General features: G+C 32.1%; 1 long non-coding RNA gene across 1 annotated transcript; it reads right to left on the bottom strand.

Moving 5' to 3' along the window:
* Window positions 1-7,989: 7,989 nt before the first annotated feature.
* Window positions 7,990-11,067, bottom strand: LOC107913862 (uncharacterized). The gene is made up of 4 exons (XR_001688651.2): window positions 10,059-11,067; window positions 9,002-9,060; window positions 8,596-8,628; window positions 7,990-8,291 (listed from the first exon to the last, which is right to left on the bottom strand). It is a non-coding gene; the product is annotated as an uncharacterized lncRNA (long non-coding RNA).
* Window positions 11,068-12,942: the final 1,875 nt, after the last annotated feature.

The raw sequence follows: 12,942 nt of genomic DNA, 5'->3' as shown, positions 1-12,942 counted from the left end.
ATATTAGGAATGTGAATTTTGCTTGAAAGGATCTAGTTGAAAGACTTGGAAAATTATGATAGGTAAATAAGTAAGGACCAAATAGTATTAAAGTGGGAAAGTGTTGTCCTTGCATGTCAAATTAATCAAACTAAAGCATAGTGGCCGGCCATGCTATGGGTGGAAACATGTCTCCAACATGTTATGCTAGTGATGTATGTTAAGAAAAATAAAATAATGAGCATGGTGATTAAATAATGAAAGGAAGGGTGATGAAAAAAAAATAACATGGTCTCATCCATACCCCCTTGTTGCCGTGAATTGAAGAAAGAAAACAAAAAAAAAGTGTTCATTCTTAAACATCCTTGGCCGAATAGAGGAAAGAAAGGAAGGGGAAAAGCTTGAGAAAATCGGCTATGGTGGTTTGCTAGACTAAGGTATGTTTGATATTATTCTTTGAGATTCATGTATATTTTAAGTTGTAAGTGAAAATCTACCTAGCCATGGTTCAAATTTTGTTAATTGATGGAGATGATATTCGGCCATGAATGTTACATTCTTGGTTGGTATTTTGATGTCTTTGGTGATGAGGTACGAAGATGGTTGATTTTGAGTGTTTAATAAAAAGGATGCATGAATTATTGTTAAATAATGGTCGAATGTAGCATGATTAAAGATGTGAATAAATTGAAGTTAAGGAGGTTGTCAATGAAAAATATGAGTTGGATGAGGCTTAAAGAATAAAAATCTAGGTGACTAGAGGTCAAGGACATTCGGTCATAGGCTTGTGTGCTAGCAAAATCGGCCAAGTGTTTATGTGGTGGAAATTAAGTGTTAAATGGAATGAAAATGATATTATATAGGGGTATGTATATTCGGCCATATGAGTAAATATATAGATGATGTTAAATTTGATTATGTATAATGGGCATTAAGATGTGGAACATAAGAAATGTAGTATATGTGGATTTACATGATGTTATAGTTGACATTGTGCATATACACATGCATTCGGCCATCTAATTGAGTATGAAGGTGGTGTTAAATCTAATTTTGATGCCCATTCCGAAGTATATATATACATATATATACATAAGTATGCCATTCGTGATGTTACCTTTAATTATGTGTGTAATCGACTAAATAGGTAATTAGTGAGGATGGTTGCCGAATATACAAACATACATATGCATGTGTAATTGAATTATGAATGTTTAGCAAGATGGTTAAACTAGTTGATTTATTGATTAAGCTCAAGGAGTTAAAGGAGGAGAATCGAGCAAAGGCAAAGAAAAGATCATCGAGTAGCCGAGTTGGAACCATCTTACCCAACACAAGTAAGTCATTAAGCATATACTTGGCATTAATTCAAATGGTCATAATATCTATGTAATGATGTCGAATGGAATGAATAAATATATATATAAATGTATGTATGTGATGATGAAATTGTTGGATGAAAAGAAAAGAGGTGAGATGTGTTGAGTTGTTGATCTCGGCACTAAATGTGCGGGTATAACCATTTATGACCATGAGATTGGCGCTAAGTGTGCGGGTTTAAATTGTACAGCACTAAGTGTGCGAGTTGGACTATGTAGCACTAAGTGTGCGAATTGACTATGTTGCACTAAGTGTGCGAATTGACTATGTAGCACTAAGTGTGCGAGTTTGATTATGTAGCACTAAGTGTACGAGTTGACTATATAGCACTGAGTGTGCGGACTTAATATACATCCTTGAATCATTATGGACACTATGTGTGCGACACTATTGAGTCGATCATGGACAGCGGATCGGGTAAGTGTCTTGAGTTCATGGCTAATAGATGCTATGTCTATACTTGGTGTTGAGCTTGGTAAGTTTGAACCTATGTGACAAATATACTTGAAGTCACGTACATAAAATTTATCGTAGAATGGGTGAAAGGCCGTTTAGTTGTATGTTTGTAACGAAAATAAAATGATTTATGAAAATGCCTCGAATATCCTATTGATGAGTATGTGGATTGTGAATGCATAAATTGGTATGAAGTTGAACCGATAGGTTGGAGGAACTATGGTATGGTTCGGAATGGATGGAGTAATTAGCCTCGTTCCATTTTGTTTTCTCTTGTGATAATGTTATTGATGGATGGTAGTGCATAGCTTATGACTTACTGAGTTATAAACTCACTCGGTGTTTCCTTGTCACCTATTCTAGGTTTCTTGGACACATCTCTTTTTGCGTGGTCGGGCCGTCATCGAAGTCATCACACCGGATAGCAAGTTTTGGTACTTTCTTCTTAGTCGGCTTAGGAGAACATTTCGGCATGTATAGGCTATTATGTTGTGTTTGAACTTTGGTATGTAAACTTTTAGCCATGCGAAAATGGCATAAATGTTAGGTTGGGTTTGGATTCATACGTTAGGTCGCAAATCTTGATAATTCGACCTTTTTATGCCATACGTCATGGTTGATTATTTTGGTGTTAAAATTCATGATATGGCAATAGTGTAGTAGGGGAAAGTTTGACAATGATTAGCCTTTGGCATGGTTAGTCATGATCATAATTTGTGATATGCATGATGAATCATTAGTTAGATCAAGGAGTAAACACGAAGTGGGCATAGTTGCTTTCGTAACAGATGCTGGCAGCAGCAGTGACATGAGATTGAAAAATCACTAAAAATAGTAGGAATGGAATTGATTGATGAATAAATTATGTAATCGAAGCTCGATGAGTCTATTTTCATATAGATGTAACGAAAGAATCATATGGACAGTATGTTAAGAGATAATCAGGTTCTCGTGGGACAGGGCCAGAACGGTTTCTGGATTCCCTGCTCCGACTTTGGAAATTCATTATAAATTAACCAGAGATAATTAGGAGTCATGCTATATATGTATAGATTCCTCTCTGACTCTAGTTTCTATAGAAACAAACGGCATCAGCATTGAACTTCTGTACAGGGAGATATCCAGGTCGTAACGCGCAAAGGTCAGTGTAGTCGACCCCAGTAACTTGGGAGAATTTGACTAATAAACTGTACTAATTGGCCCAACCAAAAATTCTAGAAAAAAACATGTAGATGGGAATATGAGTCTAGTTTCAGGGAAAAATCACGAAACTGATTTTCGAGTTGTGAAACTCAAGATATGATTTTAAAGCGACAAGTACGCAGATTAGGCAGTGTCTGGAAAATATCTTTATAAGGGGTTATAGTCTGTTAACACCTCGTGTTCGACCCCGGTGTCGGTCTCGGGTTCGGGGTGTTACACTCACTATGTTAAAAAGTGGATTACTTGCTTAGAAGATAAACAAATTAAAAAGATGAATATTTATCAAATTTTAAAACTTACTTGCGTAATGGTTCAATTGAATCGTGGTGAAAAAGAACATATCAATGTGCTTGTACCCAAGATCTATCATCTAAGTGTGAAATTTCAACTTTACCGATTGGTTCTGCATAACTTCGAAATAGATAAGTTTTGGTTAAGTTATGATTAGTGAGCCCAGCATTTCCACTTGGTCTATTCGGTCTTGTTTCAACATCTTCTAAATATCTAGAGCAAAAAGTTATACACTCCTCTGCCAAGTAACCTTCAGCAATTGATCCTTCTGGATAACGCTTATTACGAAAATACGACTTCAATTTGCATAGGAACCTACAACATTATCAAAAGTTGTAACTAAAGGTATATTCATGAATGAATGAAAACTTTACAAATAAATTAGCACCTCTCTATAAGATACATCCACCGATAGAAAACCAGTCTACCAAGTTTTGCTTCATGGGGGAGATGGATTAGCAAGTGCACCATAATAGTAAAAAAGGAAGGTGGAAAGTTCTTCTCCAAATTCAATAAAGTCAAGGCAACTCGATCTTCTACTTTCCTAAGTTCTTTAACAATCAAAACTTTGCCACAAATAGCTTTTATATTGGACAGTTCAATTATACAATACGTAACCTTTTTTGACATACAATACCGTAAAGCAACTTGCAGTAAATCTTGCATCATGTGATGATCATGTGATTTTGGGGAATATATTCTTCGATCTTTAAGACCTACACATCGAGATATATTTTATGCATACTCATTTGGGACCTTTATATCCTTCAAAACTGTGCAGAACACTTTATTTTCTTTATTCGACATTGCAAAAATAGAAGGCAACAATCGAGGTTTTTCATTCGAAAGTAATTGGGGATGAAGATCATGCTGAATTCCCAGGTCAACTAGATCAAGTCGACTTTGAAGATTGTTTTTCAATTTTCTATCGATATTCAGAATTGTCCCAATGATGTTCTCGCAAACATTCTTTTCAATATGCATGACATCAAGATTGTGTCACAAAATGTGATGCTCCCAATAAGGCAACTCAAAATAAAACTTCTTTTTTCCTCAAGTTCGCCTCATTAGGATCATCCTCTTCATCAGATTCATCATCAATCTGCCGGTCAACATCACCAACATACGCCTCCTTCGGTCTTCTCTTTGTTTGTGTGTTGGGTGGTTGATTTATCTTCCCATAACTGAAATTGATGTCTTTTAACATGAACAATATTTCAAATCCAATGGTCTTCTCAGGAGCTTCTCTGAACTCTTCAGTACCATCAAATAGTCCTCTGAAATCTAAATTTATGATTTCCATCTAACCACCAATGATGTCTCATATAAGAGAACTTCTTCCCATTATATAACCACTTCGAACATGTTTGCGATGCACAACAAGGACAAGCATAATGTCCTTTGGTACTCCAACCAAATAAATTGACATAAGCCGGGAAATCATTAATAGTCCACAACAAATCTGCATGTAAATAAAAGTTCTCCTTTCTCAAGACATCATATGTTTCAACACCCGCCCATAACTGTTTCAACTCTTCAATAAGTGGTTGCATATAAATGTCAATATCATTTTCGGGACCTTCTTTCCAAGGATAATCATAGATAAGATAAAAGAATATTGCTTCATGCAAATCCACGGAGGCAAATTGTAATGAACAAGCACTATAGGCCAAGTACTGTATGAAGTACTCATGATTTTAAAAGGATTAAATCCATCAGATGCTAGCGCAAGCCTCACATTCTTAGGATCACTTGCAAAGCTTAGAATTTTACTGTCAAATGATTTCCAAGCTAAAGAATCCATTGGATGCCTTAATAATTCATCACCGGTTCATTGATCATGATGCCACCTCATAGACTTGGCTGCCTTTGATGACATGAAAAGCCTTTGAAGCCTTGGTATTAGTGGAAAATATCGTAAAATCTTTATTGGCTTCTTTCTTGACTGTGCCTCACCTTCATCCTCATTCACATCTTCTGTATTTCTATTCATCCAACGAGATCTACCGCAAACATGACAAGACTATTACTTTTTCCGATCACCCTAATACAACATGCAGTCATTTAGGCAGCTATGAATTTTCTCATACCCAAGGCCTAAATCTTTTATCAGTTTCTTCATATCTTTACATGAAAGAGGGATTTTTGCAAATGGAAGCGTATCTCTCTAACAGCAGTGTAAAAGAGTTTCCGGTCCACCCTCCCAAACATTTTAAGTAAAAAAGATGAATGCAAAAAGACATTTTTGAAAATTTTGATCCCTCATAAAGTTCTTCATTCATTTCATTATGTAACTTGTAAAATTTCACCACTTCTCCATTTGACTCTTCATTACGTACACTTCTTCCTGTTGCGGTAAAAGTATTTCCACCAATATCACATTCATTGGATGCAATAATTTCAGGTGGAAACGATTGCAAAACCATGACTGCGCATATTAAATGCATCCCGAAACATACCTTTCATGTCATCTTCTCTAACAGACTAATGGTAAGCATTATGAGGATAAGCTGGATTAATCGTTGAAGAGGTTCTACAAGGTGTACATTCTCCATGGAAAATCTATTTTTTATACCCTCGAATAAAGTCATCAACAATTAGATGTTCATGGACAACTTCATGAATATGTCAATTGATGTTGCCACACTTCTTACACGGACAAAGAATCATATTCTCTTGGCTTGCATTTTGAAATGCAAAATTTAGAAAATTTTGTACTCCATTTCGATAGTTGCTGCTTACCCTTGACAAATTCATCCAACTCTTGTCCATTCCGTAGTTCTTGAAGTCTAAAGTTTACAATAAACTACGGTTACTTAAGTGTTCTAAATTGATTTAAATCATGTCATTATACTAAAATAGATAATACATATCAAGTATAAAGTATCTAATGGGTGTAAGTTATGTAAGTTATGTAAGTTATGGTATGATATATATTTATGTATTATGTAAGTTATGGAAGTTATGATCCAAAGTTTTTTTTTATTCTTTAAATTTTTATGTAAGTTATGACTATCATCTTTAAATTTTAACTTTAAATTTTGACCCTTTAATTATACTCTTTTAATTTATAAATTTTTGTTTTTTATCACCTTTATGTTTATTATACTTAAAAAGACAAAAATTAACAAGTTAATAATTATATGTTAATAAAGTTAATATTTGTTAATTTTTCATCTATTTTGAGTTAATATTTAAATTAAATTTCCATGAACTTTTTAATTTTATACTACACATTAAAATCGATCGATTTATTTTTATGATAATATTTATGAAAAATATTAAAATAATTTTAACATTAAGTTAAATATTATTTTCCTTTAAAGAAATTATTTTAATTAAATAATATTTATTTTTATGATAAATATTATATTATGTTTTATTTTTGAAATTTGAATTTTAAACTATATAATTTTAAGGATGAATAAAAAATATTATTTATATTAAATTTTCTATGAAAATTTTAACTTTAAAACTAAATATTAAAATTAATGAATTTAAATTTAGAATTTAAAATAATAAATTAATAAAACAATTAAAATATTATGTTTATACTATGATTACTTAAGTGTTCTAAATTGATTTAATTCAAATTTCAATTCAAATTTTTATATTATGCTTAAATTTATATCTCAATGTTTATAATATGATTAATTAAATGAACACGTTTAAAATATTAATATCACAAGGAGATATGTACGATATTATGCCTTAATTCAAACCACTAACATGAATTTATCTAAAAAAATATTGTATTAAATTAAAACATGAAAGTAATACGAGGTACTTACAAATGCAGTTAAGGAGAGCTTAAAACGGAGTTGTTTGATTAGGCAATTCAAATAAGCCTATCGAATACTTCTTTTGTAGGGATCCAATTCACAGTTTCAATAAAAAACATAATAAATAAATGATATGATACATTGACATTATTAACGAGACATATTTAGAGGGAATACTTAACCAAAGAGAAGGATTAACATATTATGGAAAAACTAAATACATAAAAAAAAACCCATTAGCATGCTTTATGAGATTCTTGTACCCATATGATATATGGTATCATCCCTATTTATGCAATTTATGTATTTATTATGGTACAATGAATGATAGACATCCCTTTATGGCTAAAAGTACATATTTTATGATGTATAATCAATGACATCTTCTGTAAACAATATAGATATATTTAGGATCTATCTATATTTATTTGGCGGGATTTATCTATATTAATTAATCATTCTTTCAAATTAAGTTAAAATTTGTACATTCACCCATCTTAGTTAAACAATAAAGTTGTTGAATAGGAGTAAGCATTTTTACGGTCAATCACTGATGAATTCAAAATGCATATATTTTAAAGACATTGTCAATTTTATTAAAATATATATATAATTGACCAACTTTTATTGATTTTTTTTTACACAAATTTTTCTAAGCCGAGTACATTAATCAATGAAATCCAATGGTACTAAATAGATCACTGATGGCGGTCCTTCATGGAAAATGAACTATGTAATATAATTACTCCATGCATAATTGAACTATGTCATATAATAAAAAAATTAAATTAGATATAATTTTTAAAAAATAAATTAGATATTTATTTTTTATTTTTTATTTTTTATTAGAGATCTTTTTCAGATTTTTTAAAATTATATATATTGAACAATCTTAGAGTGCCAGATGAACATCTCTTAATGATGATATAACTATATATTACATTGTTTGACAGAAAAGTTCAAGAGCTGATCTAGACAAAAAAAAAAGTATTTAATGAATTGAAAAAAAATTATCAAGTTGAAAGACAAAAACAAAAGTATTTAATGATGATATAGCTTTGTGCCACAAATTTACCAAGATAAAAACAAAAGCAAAAGGGAAAAATAGAATTTCACATTCAACATTGCTCATAGTAATTAAGACGCCACAGACCTGGAATGATGCTAAATATTGAATTATCAATCTTACCATACTCGAACCTGAAAATAAGATATTTTCAAAATTATTTCAAAGATGCATTAGTAACACTTAAAACTGGGGTTTGAAGACCGAACCCAACTAGACAAGATCCCTGCAGTCTACATCATTTATAACACCACAAAAGACCCAAGCCCTGCCTTCTTTTTCCCAAAAGAAAATAGTGTAAAACCAATAGCAAGTTGGAAAGCAAGAAGAAGATGGTAGCTAGGATAAAAGGATAGTAAGGTAAATTAGATGTCAAAGAGAGGAAACTTTTAACCAAATATTTTGAACAAAAAGAAATAGTGCAGAAGAAGAAATTACCTGTCTCTAGCCGAGCAGACAACTGATATTTTCCTACAAGCATTACAAAGAAAAAAATCAAAATTCAATGGAATTAGTTACAACATTAGAAGTAAGAAATGAAGATTGGGCAACATTCAAATAGCTCCAGCAACAATCAGTTAGCACTTGTGCCAACTTTATGAAGCTCCAAATGTAAAAAACACATCATTGGCTCAACAAAATTACTTACAACATTACTAAATATCTAAAAGTCACATTTGATCAGTAATCTTCAATAAGAAATCTTACTTTTTTTAATCTTTTTTTTTTACTTCTTTGACTTCTTGGACCCCTAAAAGTTAAAAAAATGGGAGAACGAAATCATATTACTTAAAAACACTGATCCCTTTACCAAAAGAAATTTTATTTCGAAGATGGTACTTACACGGTTCGTTGCATAGCTGCCGCAAGTTGTGCTGCAACTGGCTTTTCTCCTCCAGTTCCCTAAAGAGAAGAAAAAAATTGTACATTAATCCATAATTACATAAAAGGTAACCAATTATGATAAGAACTGTACCATAAGACCACATAATTTTAATTTTTTACTAAAATAACAGTAAGAAAATCGTTATGGTTCAAAAGTTCCTACATGGGCCAAACGCTCTTCCCTCCTAGCAAATTTTCATTCAAATAAGGACATTGCAACCAAATTCGAAGAAACCATGCATAAATAGGCATAGCAAGAAAGCAAATAACAGAAACCATGCACAAATATGCATCAATACCATTGAAGATTGAAAGGCAGGTATGCATTTATTTTGCTAATTACCTAAGAATTCATTCCTACCAATAAACTTTTCAAAAATTAATCAATCAAATCTTGCATTCTCTGAGTTATCTTGCAGTATAAATTCCTCCTAAGGGGGTGTACAAATAACTCAAAGACATGTGGATATTTGTAAAGAAATTCACCCATGCCCGCATCCAGACCTACAATGTTTCTCCATCGTGACATCAGTTGCACAGAGACAAAGGGACCACGCTTTCGCTGGGCCATAAGCTGTTGGATGTTGAGGATGGTTTTGAGTTTGTTAATGTGCATCATGAGCTTGTCTAGTTTTAAATATTTAGTTCTAGTTTCTAGGGGAGTTTGGCCTGAAACAATTGGTTTTTTCCATCGACAAAATTTGGTTTTTTCCAAACCTATGATTGCTTGAGGTATATATTATTTGGTTTGTAAAAGTATATTGTGAAAATTTTATGGACTAAACACCATTGTAAATCACATATTACAGTTTCAGTAGGTAAAAATTAAAAAAATTCAGAAGAATTGAAACATCAATGAAAACTCCGATTTTCTAAGCACCCAACTAGTATAACCCAGAATTCAGAAGAAAAGAGAATAAATTGCAGCACATCTAGAAATTAAAGAAAAGCACAAAAATAAAAAACCAATAAGAAAATTAAAAAGAAAAGGAAGAAATGAAGTAGAACTGTCTTACCTGAGACAATGTCGATTGAGACTGAGAAAAGACTGATATTTTCTTCAATGTGAGGAGCAGCTAAAATAGAAGAACAAGGTATGTATATTTTTTTCAAGCAACGAAAAGACTAAGAAAGAAAAGGGACCGGATTTTGGGGTTTCAAGCAAAGAGAAATCTGGGAAAGAAAAGGGAAAGGATTTTGGGGTTTCAAGAAAAGAAAAGACAGAGAAAGAAAATAATTCGTGCGTGGGAGATGATATCTTTGTGAAAAACGGCGCCGTTTCACTCTAAGGTAAAAAACATTTTGCGGCATTTTTAGCCCAAACACCGCTATTGCTTACCTTTTGGGCGTTTTTACCATAAATGTCACTATTGCTTATCTTTTGCAGTGTTTTTCTCATAAACGCCGTTACTGTTTTACCTATTGCGGCATTTTTCCGTTAGCGCCACTAATGTATAATATTTGAGGCATTTTCCGTCTAAACGCTGCTAAGTGTAAGTCAGCATAGGGGTATGTGCTTGGGAATTAGGAGCTGCTACTTAAAGGGAAGAAATAAGCTAGAATTGGCTATAAATTCTGTTATGCACTTGTTTGTTATTTTTCCTAATGTTTTTCTTTTAACATATCTACTGCAATTTATTCTTGAATGTCTATGAATTCAACAAAATACAATCCAGTATTTATTCTTCATTTTGCTGCTATTACTTTCTGGTTTGCATTTCTATTTGTTACGGGGTGGATGGTGTGGTGAAGTCCTTGTCAAAGCAATGATCGTTGACCATCGGAGCTTGGACGATGGTGCTTTGGACAGGGACGACTTCGTCAATTTCAGAGCTGTTCTTCCCTTGCTTCTAGGTTTCCATTTTTGGATCCACATGTCCGTAATCCAGATTATAAATACGGATTCATCTCGGAAAACACGTACTGCCCCATTTTCACGTCCTGGCTTTAATGAGCTTTATGGTTCGGGTCGGGAAGCAACCACAAAACCGCCTCCGCTTCTTCCTTTGCTGCTGTTAGCGTCTCCATAGGAGTTAAACGTTGTGCAGGGCTTGACAAAAATAAAATGATTTAAAGTAGGACGCAAAAGCATATTTTTTTAGTCTTTACCTAATAACTACATGCATGATCAACCACTCTTTAGATTCGATAAGATTAATTAATGTTAGTGCTTTACTTTATTTTGGATTTGGTAAAGTTGATGCTTTCATGATAAACTCAAGCCAGCAGAAGGATCTTGATAGAAACATTCAAAATCCAATCCCTATTCTAGAACTAGGGAAAGCTACAATAGATTCTCTTTTTATTTATCTAATTGAAATAAAGAGTTTCTCTTTTTTATTTAGTTAATATTAAAGAGTTAAACAAATTAAAAATATATGTAATTTTTAATTTTTTTTTTTTGTTAATACTAAAAATTAAATATATTATTTATTTGATATTGTATATAAATTTTAACTAATGGCACTTAAACCAATCATTTTAAATAAAAAATGTATTTTTTAACAAGATGTGAATACTTAATATTTTTAATCCATCCACAAGTTTATCGTTTAAAAGTAGACTCAAACTGTAAAATAGATTAAAACACCTATATTCATACTAAAAATAAATTTAATATTATTAAAATTATTATTTTATTATTATTTTTCTCTCAACCACGATTTTATCTCCCCCTCCCTTTCGTAGAAAAAAAAAGCTAAAAATGATGGGAATTTCAAATGGGAACCAGAATTTTTTTTATTTAGCATTTGGAAACAAATATTTGAATTTGGAATTGGTGATTTATAAATTCTTATTTTAGAATTAAAACATTTCAAATTCAATATTTCGAATTAATTAAAATTCATTGTTTGGATAATTAATTTTAGAATTGGATTTCAACCAGTTCGTTAGAAGAAATAAATGATTTACAAATTATTAAAATTGGAAAATACTAAAACAATAATTATACCTATCAAATTAATCTCAAGCTCAATACTTTGTTTAGGTAGTTGACCTTGGGTTTTTCTCGAAATGAGAATTCTCTCTCGTCTTTCGGAGTTCTTTTCTCCATCGTTAGAGTTTCCCACTGAGGTTTCTCTCGGTTTTTTGGTTTTCCTTCATTATTTTTTATGTTTTTCTCTGTTGATTGTGTGTTTTTTTCTTGGGTCGTTGATTCGTTCTTGAGTCTTTTTAGGTGGGTTTTAAGATTGCTTGCTCTTTAGTCATTCTTAATCCTTTGTTGCCTAGGTTTTCAGCTTTCTTTTTTATTTTGTTTGTTGTTGATCTATAAAGTGTAGGAAAGTTTCTAATTGTCATTTTCTAGTTACCATTGATCCCAATCTCTTAAGGTGCTTCTGGGGATTTTTGATGGAAGAGCTAGAAATTAATCTAGAGGGGGAGATGAGGGGTGTTCAGATTTGACCAGGTTTATGTGTAACACCCTCCACCAGACCTGATTCTCCGAGTTCGGGATTCAGGTGTTACTCCACAGAGAACTTAACAAAATTCTCAAGACCATTGACAAAAACTCTTTATTGAAGATATTTCTCATTAAATTGATTAAAACTCCATATTTAAATAGCAAAAGAAAGTATTTGCATGTAACATAGTGTATCGATCTTGCTAAAATTTTAATACAACTTATAAGTTACAAAAGACGGACTCTAAGGCATAGTCTTTCTAAACATCAACTCTTTTTACATGCCCACTATATGCATAATATCTCTCTTATGCTACTTATCTAACAATTCCTAGTATCGTCTCCTCAAGTACTTACACTAACACGGCAAAACCTAAAACATAAACATGCACTAGTAAGTTCAAAGGATAGTGAGTTATGAACACAACTTACCTTTTTAACATTTCATGAAGTTTTTCATCTTAAATAATTTGACTTTCTTGTATCTATCTTTGGCG

Source organism: Gossypium hirsutum, chromosome D08 (genome assembly GCF_007990345.1).
Source record: "Gossypium hirsutum isolate 1008001.06 chromosome D08, Gossypium_hirsutum_v2.1, whole genome shotgun sequence".
Lineage (NCBI taxonomy): Eukaryota > Viridiplantae > Streptophyta > Magnoliopsida > Malvales > Malvaceae > Gossypium > Gossypium hirsutum.
The sequence above is the reverse complement of the archived record's forward strand: the minus strand, read 5'-3'. Positions and strand labels throughout refer to the sequence as shown.